The sequence below is a fragment of the Triticum dicoccoides genome, chromosome 2B, assembly GCF_002162155.2.
Source record: "Triticum dicoccoides isolate Atlit2015 ecotype Zavitan chromosome 2B, WEW_v2.0, whole genome shotgun sequence".
Taxonomy (NCBI): domain Eukaryota; kingdom Viridiplantae; phylum Streptophyta; class Magnoliopsida; order Poales; family Poaceae; genus Triticum; species Triticum dicoccoides.
The window spans coordinates 310,480,177-310,491,082 of record NC_041383.1 but is presented as its reverse complement, the minus strand read 5'-3'; positions in this window follow the sequence as shown (position 1 = coordinate 310,491,082).

Below are 10,906 nucleotides of genomic sequence, written 5' to 3'. Positions count from 1 at the left end.
GATGTCGACCACAAACATGATTATATCATAATCCTTGTTGCATGGCCATGCTTATCTTGGCCGGAACACATGAGGGGCCTAGAGTATATCTCTCATGATCGGAGGGGCAAATCCCATCTTGCTCGACCATGTCTCGCAGCATGGGTCTGGACAAGCCCGAAACATACCTTTATGACTACCCAGTTACAGAGTAGCGTTTGGTTGGCCTAAAGCAGGTCCGTCACCATCCCGAGTACATGTGCCAGCTCAGGTCTTAGGGCATAGAACATATGTTTTACTAGAGACTCACATATAACCTATCCCTGCGTCTCATAGTCGGGTCTATACGACTCGAACCTTATATGGACTCGGATCCCACTATGTCGAATCCGACCAGATCCTTTCAAGTCCATGTTATCTCGCTAGCATCCAATGCTCCATGGCTAGTGAGGCCGAGCCATCCACCGTGTCATATGCTAGTCTAGTCAGCTATGCGTCCACATAGCTCTTTCGACTAGGGACCTTTTAGGAAAGTCATCATACAATATATAGTCCCACAAACAAGTCACGTACTTGCTGATACACATCCTTGATAATGTCAAAGGACTATCTTTACTAGTTGACCCGTTGCGCCAAATGGCGCAGAGACCTGCTAAATCCATGTTCGCGATGAAAATAGTTTCCTTTAGTAAGGACAGGCGATGTATATACTCATTGTAGTTTGGTAGAAGAAAGTCATATTTGAAATTAAACCTATGTTTAGTCGGTTTAGCTGTGGCCCGCTGGATCCATATGCCCCTTGAAAAAAATGGTTTAGTTGATTTCTTTGTGGGAAAGCACATACGGTAACAAATTTAATCCCTTTTAATAAAAAAGAATAATGTCTTGTTGTCTACATTGAGATGTACATACACATTTCAATTTGGTAATGCAGACTCATTCAAAACCACGCGCATTGAAAATATGTGTATTTTTCAGGCAATCTTTTGTTTGAGCAAGCACATAGGGTAAGAATTTAGATCCGCCATCTAAAAGCAATAGATATATTTTTTGCTTAATAAGAACATACGTATACCTAACACCATGTATAAGACCATTTAAGAAGCCCCATATTTTAAAAAAGTAGTGTTTCTATAAAAACATGTGTGTTTGAAAGTAGTCGTATGATATTCAATTCAGCCCAGGCAGCATTTCCTTCGACCGGCCCGCTTGAAGCAGAATATGAAGTGGCCCGCTTGAAGCAGAATATGAAGCGGCCCGCTTAAAGCAGAATATGAAGCAGTTGTGCATCGAATGGTGCAAAATGGCACCGTGTCCCATTTCAAACCGATAGTAGTTGAAAAATAATTTTTTGGCAATTTGGAAATACCAATGATCCTTTTAGTAATGAAAATTGAAGGTTCGAACTATGAAATAGAGTTTGGAAAATGCGACCATAAATTCTCTCTATACAATTTTCTGTGTGAGCTCAAAATTAAAAATGCCTATACTGGTTTGAAAATTCCATGTATTAGTTGGTTTAGTTGTGACCAAGCAATATGGAAATAATTTTAACCCCCTTTAATAAAAAAAACTAAGCATGTTCTCTACAATAAGATATAGATACACATTTATTTTTCACTAAGCTTTTGATTGATATCTTATTCAGGTAAGATATAGCCAAATGGCGCAATGCCCAAATTCAATCCTGGAGTGTTCTGAAACAGTTTGTGTTTCTTTAATACCTTATCAGTTTTAGAAATTTAGGTGCTTGGAAAGAATTAGCTAAAAATGCTCCATTCAGACAACATTTCAACCATTTATGGATATGATCATGTGTGCTTTTCAAATATTTGCATCTGTTAGGAGATTTATGTTTCAGTAAACATGTATGTCTAGAAGTTTAGCTCCTCTCTATATATAAAAAATGAAGGAGTCTTCTATCCATGGGTTCTGTGTTATTTAGATCCATTCATATTTTAGACCAGGCTTTAATGTTTCACCGAGATCACTATCTAGCTATTTGTACAAATAGAACAAAAACTTAATTCAGAAAACAAATGTTGTTTCCCCCTTTAATATCCGAATGAGCTAGTCCATATATTTGATTTGAATTTCACATCAAAGGGCTTCTATTCAATTTGATGTGGGTCATATTTCAGCAAACCTTTATATTGTTTGATTATCTATTGGTCAAACATTAGAAAAGATGTCAAATTTTACTGTGCCATGTACAAATCAACATAAGGAATAATATGATAACATCTGGCATGTGCTTTTGGAGGAGTTGTGATTTCTATGCCCACGTCATCCCCTTCTCCTCCTCCCGCAGATGTCGACCCGAAGGTCGTCTTCGACCTCAGGTCTCTCAGCCCGAGGAGGAAGCGAAAGGCATCGGAAGAGGAGGCGGAGGACGAATAAGTGCTCGCCCTTCTTCATCTCCGCTCTTTCAGACTGCATTACTTTTTGTGACTTGTTTTCATCTTTGCAGGGACAGGGAGATGCTGGCCCAGAGGGTGGCGTAGAGGGCCAAGGCGTTGGCGGGTGACCAGCCCCCAGCGGGTGCTTCGCACACGCCGGTGGTGGAGATCAGCTTGGACAGCAGCCCCCGGCATAGCCCCAACGTACGTCCACCATCTACTCCTTATCAACGTGCGTCGGGGTACGATCTTCTGGCACTGACCTTGCCGTGGCTGTAGGAGGAGGACGGCAGCAGGAGGAGCCACCGAGGGCCACCTCCAACACACCGCCCCCATCATCCACACCGCCCCGAGGGCGTCCTCGGCAAGGGCACCAAGCGCCGAGCCCATGCGCATGGAGGAGGAGGAGGTGGACTTGGGCACTGGTGGCTCCATCCCGGTAACAAATGTTGGCAGGGAGGGGGCCACTTCTTCTCAGCCCGGCACAGGTAAGTCACCCGCTTTTTGTTCCTGCTTTTTCTTCTGTCTTGTTTTGAACCTTGATCTTGGCTTTGCCTCATTCTCTTTTCCGGCATCCAAATCCTCCCTCGGCAGACCAGGAGGACATCGACACCATCATCACAGAGGTCGCCAAGGACGCCAAGGCCGAGGCCGACAAGATCGCCACCGAGGAGGCTGCCGAGACCGCCACTGAGGACGCCGCCAAGGGGTCTGCTGAAAAGAGCGGCAAGGCTGCCGCTGAGGAGGCCGATAAGGGTACTGCCGAGGAGGTCGGCAAGGGGCCTGCCAGGGAGGCCGGAAAGGCCACTGCCGAGGAGGAGGTGGTTGACGATCAACCCTCCTCCTCTGCTGCCTCTGGCTCGAGTAGGTACCTGAAGGTGGGTGATGACCTGTTCATCCACCTTCCAGGGACGGCGGGCACCAGGGCGCCAGCCGAGGGGGAGGTGTGTGATGACGAAGTGCTCGTCGCCGCCGGGCTCAGGGTTGTCGATGAACCGAGCACTGGGGGCGGCGGTACCCAGGAGGAGCAGCTTCTCCGGGCCATGGGCGCCAACTTCTGGAAGCTCCAGGCACTCCACCGCGCCCGACTGGACAAGGCGAAGTCCAGGGAGGCGGCGGCGGGCTAGGCAGAGGCGAATCTCGAGGAGCGCGTCGCCGAGGTGCAGGCCTGGGTCCTCCAGGCCCATGAAGAGCTGAAGGCCACCCAAGACCAGCTGGCTGAGTGCAAGCAGGAGCTTCTTCTGAAGCAGGCCGACATCAAGAAGGCCCAGGAGGCGGCGAGCGAAGAGGCTACCAAGGCCGAGGCCGCCCAGTCCCAGCGCCAGGCTGAGCTGAACTCCCAGGAGGGGGATCTCGTCGCTCGTGAGGCGGCCCTCACCACCACACTCCGCGGCAAGGACGAGGAGGTCGAGAAGCTCGTCGCGCAGCAGACTCGGGAGCTGGAGCAGAAGCACCAAGAAGCACTTGATGCCCAAGCTCAGGTTCATGACGACAAGGTGAAGGAGCTGGAGGCGGAGTGGGACGGCCTAAAGAACAGGGCCGAGTAGCTGGTGAAGGAGAAAGACACGGTCAACTGCGCCTTGACGGAGGCGCATACCGCAGTCTTTAACAAGGCCGAGCTGCTCACTCGCGCCAACGACTCCATCAAGGACCTGAAGCTGAAGCTGGAGGGTCTTGAGGGGACGCTTTCGGAGGTCAAGGCCCAGGAGGAGACCGTGACGAAGAACCTGGAGACGGAGAGGCAGATGCGGAAGAACGACACCACCAATCACAAAGATTTCATGAAGGGCGAGAACCTCTGGATCAGTCGCCTCTCCGATGTTGCCAACAGGATCACCGAGAAGCTGGCGGGTATGGGGATGTTGAATGTGAGGTACACCCCAGAGCCAAACGTGAGCCCCAACGCCAGTCTGACCCTGTTCTTCGAGGGTGTTCTTGGAGCCCTGGAGCAGTTCCACTCTAACAGAGCGAGTTCTCTGGCCAGTGAGGCCCGGCTGCTTTGCCGGGGTGCCCTGAACAAGGTTCTCACCAAGGTGGCGTACTGGTACCCCAGCGTCGACTTTGCCGCCGCGCTGGAGAGCTTGCCGGAGGATGTGGACCTCGCGCTGCTCAGGGAGCGCATCAAGCCCATCATCAGCCACGTCGACAGAATCGAGAGGGTGGAGAGCCAGCGCCGGGACTAGGCACCCTGTTTCTCATCACCACTGCAGGTTCACGACCAAGACAATTTATATCTTTAGTTAGAACTGCAGCAACAATTGATGTAACATAACTCTGCAGTACTTTTGAATGATGCATGTTATCTTCGAATTCGATCTTTCTCTGTATGTCCACCCTACGTTAATTGGGTAGGCTTGCCGGCGCGTAAACCCATGCCGCGGTGCCTCGAGGACGGATCCCCAATATCCTGCCGAGTGTGCGTGTTGCCAGGCGAGCCACCTTGCCGTTCTCAGCGCGGCTACTCAAGCTATCGAGCGGGCTCAAGATAGAACGAGAGCGTTGCCAATAGCGGAAGGCTACCCTGCCATTCTCAGCGCAGCCGCTCGAACTGTTGAGCGGACTCGAAACAGAACGAAGGCGTTGCCAATAGTGGAAGGGCCCCATTGCATGTAGGTTTCGTATACAGAGGGAAAGATCTCCAGGGAGAATAACCTTATATAAAAAGAATTGCACAAAGTTTTTGCGTGACTTAGCTTTTTGGTCACCGCACGAGCGTTTGCTACACACGCAGATGATGCCGCCTGTTCGACCGCCTCCTTCCTTGGAAACCATAGCGATGAAGGACTGCTAGACTAGCTGCTAGACCAGATTCTCACAACTGCGCCCCCTAACTGGCGCGCCAGAGATGTCGGTGAGAACGCACCTATGGGATCAACAGGATCCCTACTGTGGTCGGCGGACGCGGGGTTGTGAGAAGAGCGGGTCTAAGAGCCAGCACAAATGTCGTTTACCTAGGTCCGGGCCGCGGGGATCGCGTAATATACCCTAGTCCTGCTTTGGTGTGTATTTCAGTGTTCTTGAGCTGGCTATCGTACGTGACTTGCTCAAAGAGCCGAATCCCCCTCCAATACGCCTCGTGCCTCCTTTTATAGTCGAAGGAGGTAGCACAGTGGCACACATGAGGTGGAAAGGGTACAGTAGCTATGCTTATTGCTTGCCATTATGGGACAAGACACATTAAATGCGCCCCTGAGGTGTCCCCTTGCTTTGTTGCCGCCTCGCCTTACTTCGACACGTGTCTAGGCCAGCGAGATGGGTAGCGCCATGTAGGCTGGCAGGCTGCTGAGCTGGCGCGGTGGCGGCATCTTCACGAAGATCTGCATGTCACCAAGCAGGTGCTTGCTGAGTTGGCCTCAGGGACGCACGTCGCCACACAGGTGCTCGCCTGGCTGGCTGGGCTGGCAGTTGCATGGGAACGGCGGTGGGGTCTTGGTGCGCGCGAGCCGGACCGCGGCCCCGCAGATGTCCTCGGCAAGGGTCTTGCCGGGGGCCCCAGCAAAGGTCTTGCCATGGCACCACGGTCGTCCCCGGCAAGGATGTTGACGGAGGTCTTGTCTTCTGGTCCTCATCTGATCTTGTGGGTTAATGATCTTCACAAAGATCTGCATGCCACCATGGAGGTGCCTCCCGAGCCTTGGTTCCAATATTGTTGATGATGTTGGAAACCTCAGGCTCAAGGGTGGCACGCTCCGCTGGTGTTGGGCAAGTTGCCGTGGCAAGGCCTTTGCCGGGGCCGTGGAGGCCGCCCCAGCAAGGGTCTTGCTGGGGGAGTCCACCTTGCCCGCTTGCTCTTCGTATCTCTGTCTTGGCGTTGCTTTGATCGTCTCGTGGCTTTGGCTTCCTTCCTTTGCCTTGCTAAGCGTGGCCGCAGGCGCGGCTCTGACTGCCTGTGCACAGGTAAAGGGCCTACTTCTGTACACCAACACAGAGCTATATTTTTATTCGTCACATGATATGTGTTTTGCTTGGAGCGTATTTTCAATTTTACTTGCTATTTGAATAAAATCATTGGATCTGAAATCTTGAATGAAAAAGAATCCACCCATGGCTAGTTAATTATTTGACTACTCAGTATTTTTCACTTATATCTTTTTGGAGTAGTTTTTCATTTACTCACGTGCTTCACATATATCCTATGAGTAAATGGTTGAATGAATTGAATATCATAAATCTGAATTTATATGTGTTTCATATGCTTATACCATGGGGAGTAATGACTTCACACAGAATAAGTATAGGTAGTAAACTTATTGAAAGTTAGCAAACACAGAATTGGTCACTTGAACAATTCATGAAAGAATATTGAAGGACGAGAGATTTCACATATAAATATACTATCTTGGACATCTTTTGTAATTGTGAGCACTCATTAAAATATGACATGCTAAAAGGTTGGTGTTGGACAAGGAAGACAACTTAATGGGTTATGTTTTTCTATATCCGAAATGTTATATTGTCTTGGATCATCCAACATGTTGGGCTTGCCTTTCCCTCTCATGCTAGCCAAATTCTTTGCACCAAGTAGAAATACTACTTGTGCTTCCAAACATCCCTTAAGCCAGTTTTGCCATGAGAGTCCACCATACCTACCTATGGATTGAGTAAGATCCTTCAAGTAAGTTGTCATCGGTGCATGCAATAAAAATTGCTCTCTAAATATGTATGATCTATTAGTGCGAAGAAAATAAGATTTATACGAACTTGTGATAGGGAAGAAATAAAAGCGACAGACTGCATAATAAAGGTCTTTATCACAAGTGGCAATATAAAGTGACATTCTTTTGCATTAAGATTTTGTGCATCCAACCATAAAAGCGCATGACAACCTCTAATTCCCTCAGCGAAGGGCCTATCTTTTACTTTTATCTTCTACCCTTATACAAGAGTCATGGTGATCATCACCTTTCCTTTTTACACTTTTTCCTTTGGTAAGCATTTTGTGTTGGAGCGGGCCGGATATATATATATATATATATATATCCACTTGGATGTAGGTTTTCATAAATTATTATTGTTGACATTACCCTTGAGGTAAAAGGTTGGGAGGCAAAACTATAATCCCCTATCTTTCTCTGTGTCCGATTAAAACATTGAACCCATAAATATCACATGAGTGTTAGCAACTGTGAAAGATTAAATGATAGTTGAGTATGTGGAGTTTGTTGAATCAAAGCTCTTACATAGACCCTTACCAAAAATAAGATGAATTGCAATTGTTTGATGACTAAGAGCACTATTTCTTAGTTTTCAAGAAAGTTTATGATCTATACTTTAACATGTGAATAGCTTGTTACTTGATCATGAAAAGTTTTTTTGAGATGAGCTACTGTTATGACATATAATGATGCTAGAAAAGGTGATTGAAATTATCATTGATCAAACTTGTGCACCTCATAGCATTCACACTTCATAAATTATTTCTTTTATCATTTACCTAAAGTAGGACGAGCGGGAATTAAGCTTGGGGATGCTGATACGTCTCCAACGTATCTATAATTTATGAAGTATTCATGCTATTATATTATCCATCTTAGATGTTTTTTATGCATTTATATGATATTTTATATGATTTTTGGGACTAACCTATTAACCTAGAGCCCAGTGCCAGTTTTTGTTTTTTCCTTGTTTTTGAGTATCGCAGAAAAGGAATACCAAACGGAGTCCAATTGACGTGCCAATTTTTGATTATTTTTTATGGACCAAAAGAAGCCCCCGGAGTAAAAGAGTTGGACCAAAAGAGTTCCGGACTGTCCACGAGGGTGGGGGGCGCGCCCACCCCCCTGGGCACGGGCCCCTATCTCATGGACGACTCGAAGACCCCCCCCCCTGACATGAGACCTACGCCAAGAAATCCTATAAATACAAAAACCTCTAGAAAATAACCTAGATCAGAAGTTCCGCCACCGCAAGCCTTTGTAGCCACGAGAAATCAATCTAGGCCCTCTCCGGCACCCTGCCGGAGGGGGCCATCATCACCGAAGGCCATTGAGGAGGATCCTGGAGGGGCCATCATCGCCATGAAGGCCAAGGACCAGAGGGAGAACCTCTCCCCATCTAGGGGGAGGCCATGGAGGAGGAAGCACAAGGGGGAGAACCTCTCCTCCTCTCTCTTGGTGGCGCCAGAGTGCCATCGGGAGGGGAATCATCGCCGTGGTGATCTTCTTCATCAACATCACCACCATCATCACCATCCTCATCTCTTTTACGTGGTCCACTCTCCCGCACCCCGCTGTAATCCCTACTTGAACATGGTGCTTTATGCCACATATTATGATCCAATGATGTGTTGCCATCCTATGATGTTTTGAGTAGATATCCTTTGTCTTTGGGTTGATTGATGATATAGATTGGTATGAGTTGTATGTTTTATTTTGGTGCTGTCCTATTGTGCCCTCCGTGTCGCGCAAGCGTGAGGGATTCCCGCTGTAGGGTGTTGCAATACATTTATGATTCACGTATAGTGGGTTTCTTGAGTGACAGAAGCATAAACCCGAGTAAGGGGGTTGTTGCGTATGGGATAAAGTGGACTTGATGCTTTAATGGTATGGTTGTGTTTTACCTTAATGATCTTTAGTAGTTGCGTATGCTTGCTAGAGTTCCAATCATAAGTGCATATGATCCGAGAAGAGAAAGTATGTTAGCTTATGCCTCTCCCTCATATGAAATTGCAATGACGACTACGGGTCTTGTTAACGATTGCCTAGGATAATTCCGCACACCGACCCATCATTATTCCACACTCACTATTTATAATATTTAGTAATATATTCTAACTTTATGATAACAACACCTACTTCTATATTTTAGCTTTCCGATACCATGCAAAGTTATCCTCTTCATACCCACAACGTAGTTTTATTTCTCGTTTCTAGTTGGAAGCAAACATTCGGTGTACGTAGAGTCGTATCAGTGGTAGATAGCACTTGAACAAATATTGATCTTACCTTTAGCTCCTTGTGGGTTCGACACTCCATACTTATCACTTCCACCTTTGGGAATTACTACGATGATTCCCTGCACTTGGGGATTATCAGCGCTGCAGGTCGCGAAGACTAGTTCTCGCCGCAAGCGACGATGATCTCTTTCATCAGTTTCATGTCCTTAATACGCTACTCGGAAGCAACCACAGATTCCTCCACCAGCCTTTCACCCTCGATGCAGAGCATGGCATTCTCGTCCATAAGTTTCTTGACAATGACGCCCGTCCTCTTCAACAAGACAATGGTCTCCTCCGCGTGCTCTGCCATTCCGGCGATCTTCGACCTCAGCAGGTCGCGGTCGGCCCGGAGTTGTTCAAACGAGGCATTCAACTCGTCCTGCAGCTTCATCCAGCCAGAGATCTGATCCATCTGGCTATGGAAGATCGCATGCTTGTGCCTGTAAGAGTCCTCGCCTGCCCACGAGAGATTTTCCTAGGCCGCCGCAGCGCGGGAGGACATCTCTGCTGCATTCGCGATGCAGCAGGACATCTCTACTACTTCTGCGACGCGACCTGACCAGTCTACTACATCGATGGTGTGGCGGGACCTCCGTGCTGCTTCGGCGGTGCGGCGAGACCTTTATGCTACTTCGGCGGCGCGACGGGATATGTCGGCTGCTTTTGCAGCTAAGCGGGACATCTCTCGTGCTTCCACTTCCATGCTCGCCTCTCCACGGTGGTAATCTCTCGACCGAGAACTCAATCTGGCCATGGGAGACGCAAGAGAACGATGCTGAATGACTTGTTTGCTTTTGTGGATGAGGAGGTGAGGAAGGAATGTGCAGTCATCTTGGCATAGTATAGTATTTATAACCGAGTATTAATACGCTCCTAAGTGGGAAACCGTTCAGGTTTTGATCGGTGTGAATAGGTTTTCAATTTGGAAGGTGACGGGACGCATGCTCAAAATTTATTGACGGTTCTATAATTTCTAAGTGCGGCACTATTCCCGGACGGCGTAACATGGGCACGCTTTCTTGGCCGCGTACATGGCGTTTGGTGCACCGCAATAGGCAATGTCAGCACACGTCTTGTTCCAAGAACTGTGCGCGCTCATTATTACCATCGCACACGCTTCTTTTAATTAGAATGTGTGCCAGTCTAGCGCACACACATTGATCTGTCTAACTGTTTCTGTTTGTTGTGGCTAATCGCAAACAGTTCATCCGTGTGAAGTGTATGCCATCAATCGCACACACATCTTTGATCTGGATGACCATTTCTGTCCTGTTGCCTAATTGCAAACAGTTAATCCTTCTGAAGCGTATGCCCTCAATCGCACACATCTTTATCTAGCTGTCCTTTTCTGTTGTTCCACCTCATCACAAACATTTAATCCGAGTGAACCGTATGCTGTGTATCGCACACACCTTCATCTGGCTGCCCATTTCTTTTGTTCCTCCTCATCGCAAACAGTTCATTGAGCTGAACTGTACGTCGTGCATCGCACACGCAACTAAAATCTAAATTGATGCATCCGTCATCGCAGACGTTTGGACATTTTTATCGGTTCTATGACACCACTGTTTGCGATTATTGCATCGCACAC